This window comes from Pundamilia nyererei, unplaced genomic scaffold (genome assembly GCF_000239375.1).
Source record: "Pundamilia nyererei isolate P.nyererei 1_Seehausen unplaced genomic scaffold, PunNye1.0 scaffold00356, whole genome shotgun sequence".
Taxonomy (NCBI): Eukaryota; Metazoa; Chordata; class Actinopteri; order Cichliformes; family Cichlidae; genus Pundamilia; species Pundamilia nyererei.
In genome coordinates this window covers 107,438-113,437 of record NW_005187757.1, presented here as the reverse complement: position 1 = coordinate 113,437, position 6,000 = coordinate 107,438, and positions in this window count along the sequence as shown.

Below are 6,000 nucleotides of genomic sequence, written 5' to 3'. Positions count from 1 at the left end.
ATCTGATTATAATACGGGTGCTTTTATGATGAATTTCAGTATAAATATCATGACTTCATAAAGGTGTGTCATGTTTGGCTGAGAGGGTTGCTTTATTTTTTAGCATATCAAAATATGGAATTACTTAGTCATTGTTTTGGTATCCAGTATCTCTACTCATCTACAATGCATTGATCTGACCCAAAGAGCATGAAGGAAAGCATGTCATCGTGTGCTATTTGTTTCCCATTAGTCCTGCTTCATCTCCCACACACACACATATGTTACGTTGGAACTTCGTTCTTTAAGTGGACTAAAAGTGCAAAAAGAAACACAAACATCACATTAGCACTGGATTACTATAGAGATATTACTTGTAACGTGCCCACTGAGAACTATCATGCTTTTCTAGCTATTTAGACTCTCTTACCTCATTGTTGCATTTTTACAGCCCATTAAAATTGCAGTTAAGTCTGACTGCCCCCCGAACTACATTTTCCACAAGTACTTGTCTGCTTTCAGTATACAAACTAAGACAATTTTGCTATGTTTCCAGTTTAAAACAACCCCAAAATCCAAGCTGCGTATATAATTAAATTAGTGCTGTCAGCGTTAATCTCGTTAAAATGATGTTAACAGCATAACCGCATTAACGTTAGTGAGTTAGCGTGGATCGCGTGCGTGTGGGGCTGGACAGTGCTAACACGTTAACGTGCTAACCGCGCTAACTCGCTAACGGAGATTTGGCGGGTTAATGCAGTTATGGCGCTAAATTAAATCTATTCACGACCTTTCCTCCCATGCCAAAAAACCCAAACAAAACAAAACAAATCACACTGAATAAGACCTGCAGCCAACAATCCCTACAGACTCAACAACAACGTGTTTTACTGGAAGAAAGAGATGTAAGCTTTACCATTGTAGCTCATTTTGTCTTAAGTCATCAGCTGGAAGGAACCAATACCGGCACCTGTCACAGGACATGCCTATAAATAAACATGAACAGTGCACGTTTCATGTAGTACGTAAAACAGTATTTAAGGCAACACACATGAGAATTAGAGTTGCTTACTTGACCTTTTTCATAATATCTTTCCTGAATTATTAAAAGGCATTCATCTATTCCTTAGTGCCATGTGAGAATTGCTTTTAAAAGTCTCACTAAACACTTGGATCAGTGGACTCTAAATCGGTGACAGTAAAGCATAAAGGACGCAAATGCAGACAAGATCAGGGAAATATAAGGAGTGCCGAAGTCTTATTATTATTGTTGTTATTGCAAATTAGCTTACCATGCTGGTTGTCAGACAATAACATATAAAGGACTTGCGCAAGAGTGACTCAAACAGACAGGATGGCCCGGATAAGGAGTGGCAGAAAGTTGAGTGGGTGCAGAATGAGTCTGTTTTCATTCTTGAGCCATCAAATATTGTCATTTTGTCCAAGCCACTGGCTCCTCAGAAATGTGCCCTATATAGTGTCACTTGGAGTGGGAGCAAAGTGAATGCATTAAGAGACCAGTGCCAACTAACATGCTGTGAGCTACAGGAGATGCAGACGGTATATGACAAAATAGAATCATTTTATGGCCGGGGATGAGAATGTGTCGGTGAAGTAGATGCTAAATCCAGCGCTCCAAAATGGTGACGCATACTGCAGACAAACGGGGAACGCAACCACCACCCATACTGCCTCATTGTTACCCTTTTAAACAGGACTATTATCTCTAGGCACCCAACACCGCTGTGTCCGCTGCGTCAAGGCACTGACGCCAAATGACATCTTGTACGTATCAGGCGATGCCAACGGAATCTGACAAACCGACAGTGTTTGACATCCTGGGATGAGAATGAGATGAAAAGGCTGAAGGACTCTGGTGGGTGGAAGAAGCAGAGGAAAAAAAACTGGACTGTGAGCAGATTGTGACATTTTACTGTTGCCATGAAACACAATTGTATCAAACAGCAAGAAAAAAAAAGGTTTATTAAACCTCCTTTTCTTTGCAAGCTCCTTTGGCCTCCTGTGCACTTAGTGTCCATCACAAAATGGCAGGTGTAGGTGTATTAATGACAAATCAGTGACCTGGTGCAGTCACCTGATAACCAATCACTGTAGACACAATGAGTAAGTTCTTTCATTATAAATGCGGTCATCCATAGCAGTACTTCCTTTCTCTGAATGTATAGAAAACAGTTGCTCTCAACAGGTCTCAGATCTTGGTCATAAACCTTAAAACTAAATTGCCTTTGCTATAAGCAAGCCCATTAGGTGTGGAATAACCTGTTGGAGATCAGAGAAATGCACATCTTTATCTTAAAATCTATTTTAAAACCTTCTTTTTTTTTTACTGATTATGTCATATATTTTTACTATATGTGGCTGTTGCTTATTGCATTCCCTTTGTAGGTTATTAACTCCCGCCTGTGGTTTGTACTCTTCTTTGTGGTTGCTGCCCTGCACTGATTGCCCTCACGCTAATCTACTCTGCTTATATGATGTCATATATTTAACCCTCTCAGGCCCAAATTAAGTTTTTTGTTGCTAATGCACAACCAAGTCCTGCAGTGGTACTTCTGAGTAAAGAAACTCATAAAATATGTATGTGGGGTAATCAGGTTGTTTGTTCTTAACTGTTGCAAATATGCAACGTCTGCCTGGAGAGGGTCAAACACGACGCCTGCCGCTCACTCGTAATTTAAACAAAAATTATTATTGAGCCCTCAGTGCTCACTTAGCGTTGCCTTTGCAGTACTAACCAGATCAGCACAACGTATACTGAGAAATCTGTTTTATAATTAGTACTGAAAGGTATATATACCTTCATATATATGTCAGATTGTTGGGGCAAAGAAGAAGTGAGGAACATGGAGAGCGATACAAGAGCAGGAAAAACCAGGTGGCCAAAAAAACTCTTACCAGCTTAGGTCTTGTAAAGTGGAGTGACAGGGTGATTTTCCATATCTGTACTGAATAGTGCTTGATGAGTTGGTGGACTGCGTTTGTGTGGTTAAGAAATGGAAACAATGTCGGGCATGTTTGTCCTTTTGTCTGCTTGGCTGAAAATTGTTTGTTAATTTATTTTTGCTAAATTCTGGTCATCTTGACCAAGCCTTTGCTTCGGATTAGATAACTAAAACTTAAACTCAAACTTAATACACCTAAAACTGGTCTTTTATATTGGAATCATTGGCTATTCAGTATAAATTATTCACTACAATAGGTCATCCAACTAATTAGTTTGCTTTTGAAGGTAAAAAAAATTTGTGTATGCGTAAAAAAGATTTGTATGTGTAAAAAAGATTTGTGCGTGAGTAAAAAAGCTTTGTGTGTGGACTTAGCCAAAAAACCCCCCTGCAAGTTACAAGTACGAATTTTGACCCTATTTTTCTTCCTTTCATCTGATCGGTCAATGTCATGTCAATCACAAATGTAACAATCCAATCAGAGAACAAGTACAAATCTTTTTTACGCACACACAATTTTTTTTACACATACAAATCTTTTTTACACATACAAATCCTGATTTACAAGTACAAAATATTTATGACCACATTTTGAGCCCATAGAAATGAGGTATGAAAATGTGAGAAGCGTTGACTACATTTAAAAGCATATTCCATTAATGTTAATTGCAAGGCACTGTATGCATGACATTATGATTTGAGGCTGAGCCTCCCCCTGGGGGTGGGCACTTAATTTTCCCAGGGAACCACATGAAAAACTGGGACTATTGCGGACGGCTGCAACAAAGAGATAGAATTAATATTGAACACTATAGAGTTCATTGGTTTAACCCTCCATAACAGTCCCAGTTTCTCATATGGCGCCTTGGGGAAATTAAATGGCTACCCTTGCACTAGCTGTTTGCTAGGCTAAGCTACTTCAAGTCAGTACTTTTTTGGGGAACATTTTTAATCAAGTTAGGCTACAAGTAATACAACTTGCTGTGTGGTACAACCTGTTGAAGAAGTCTCTGTTGTAGTTCGTTACACAGCACTTATCAGTAGATAAGATAAGATCTGTGTCTGTGCATCACACTTATACAGTTTGTGCATGCTAACCAGTTTTGCTAACATTAGCTCATAACTTAACACTCCAAGTGCTCACGCAAACAAGGTTACTTCTGGGATCAAAAAGTAAAGATGGTAATGTTAAAATGCTAAACAACTAAGTAAATATAAAATCAAGACTTCAAAGCAATACACAAAGCAATCGCAAGGGTTCCTTTTCTTACAAGGGAATCTTCCTTGCCACGATTTGTTTTTAGTGTTAGGAATATCTAGCTTCTTACTATTATCATATTATAAATAAACTCTTGGTTAAAAACTGCCATTTAGGACGACACCTACTGGCTATGGACAAAATAACCTAACTGCCTGACACACAGAGAAAAGTAAGACTGGACCAGTAGTTTACTGGGTTCACTTACAAGACAGCCGGTCAGGGCAGGGTTTCAGGTTTACAGGTAGAAAGCATAAGCTAGGCAGCGATAAAACAGGCGATGGAGTGCTGCGAAGTTACAGTGCAAAAAAATCCGAACTGACAGAGGAAGTATTGTGAGCCAGCTTTATTTATTGAGGTGACTAATTAGTGAAGTGGAAGCAGGTGAGTGGAGAGGCGGAGAAGATCAGAAGATGTGTCTGGTGCAGAAGGGGAGGTGGGAGCGACTGATCTAAAACGACAAGAGAGAAACGCAGAACAGAATCAACAACTGAGCTGTAAACCAAGACGTGTGTTTGCAAGACTTATTGATATACAACAGAACCTTTAAATTGCCATTATATAATATGTATGAAGCATGTTTAGTAACAAAAAACGTAAATGAAGCTGTAGATTCAGTTCCGGTTTGAAAATAAGATTGGGCTGAGGTGTTTAAGCAATCGTTTTATTTGTATTTTTTAGCTTGAATAATTGATGCTTATACAAAGCTGTCCTTTGGCTCCACGCAGAGAATAACCTTGCAATTGGCTGCATTCCAGCTTGGCTGTTTACATGTACCTTCGACACCCTGTAACTGAGTCTCTCAACGTCCATTAATAAACCAGATTATTCTTGTGCCACCTGAGGTGTGCACTTGCCCACAAACACAGCACTTCAACAGAAAACAAGGGAGAAGAACACGCAGCCAGCTCTGCAATTTGAAGAAAAAATTATATTATCCAACATGGTAATTTATCTTAGGAGACATTTTGCACACATTAAGGAAATTATATTTGAGGAGTCGAGAATGTCTGTATGTCGCAGTGACCTTGTTTTATATTACCAGATTTTTGCATGAAGGATTACAGCACATGCTGTACTCTTCTGCCTCCTCACCGCATTTCACTGGCACTATTAAAATGCACTTTTTATTGACATCCTGACAATCACAGAAAGCTTGTGAGCTGCTTTTCTGTTGTTAAAGATAGTTGCGAGGAAGAAAAGAGATCCAGAAAACTCCAAAATAGGCCCATAAAGCCTTTATTGGCTGTTCATTATTCAGCCAGTGTATTTTGGGCCCGACTCCCTAATGAAGGCCGCGAGGCTCACATGTGTTGAATTCACAATATAGTGGAATACAGCTATTCCTGAGGTGGTATAAAAATAGGAAACGTTAGACTGTGCATGGTGTATATCTAGGTGTAAACCTAAAAGATGTCAAGGCAGAGCCATTCAGCTTTCCCTCCTTGCCTTCTGGGTCTTACTGTTTTCTGCCAGACACAAACCTGAAGGAGATAATTCAAGTCTGACAGCGAGGTATCCCCAGTGCTGCACAAATGCAGCCCTGCACTCACACTCGCACAACACAAATCACTTGCTGGTTGTGGGTTTTAAGAGGGTATCATTAATGCCTTTTGTGAGTTCACTGCAATATAATAGTTGGGCATAGACTCCGGATCCGTCTGGAAAAAACAGCTTTCCGGCATTTGTTTTAAAGGCTAACCAAAAACCAGAAGCAATGTGAGGACTCATCGATGTAGCAGGAAGGTGCCAGGCAGCAGTTACTGCAACACCACAAACATATATTGTGATTACATGTCC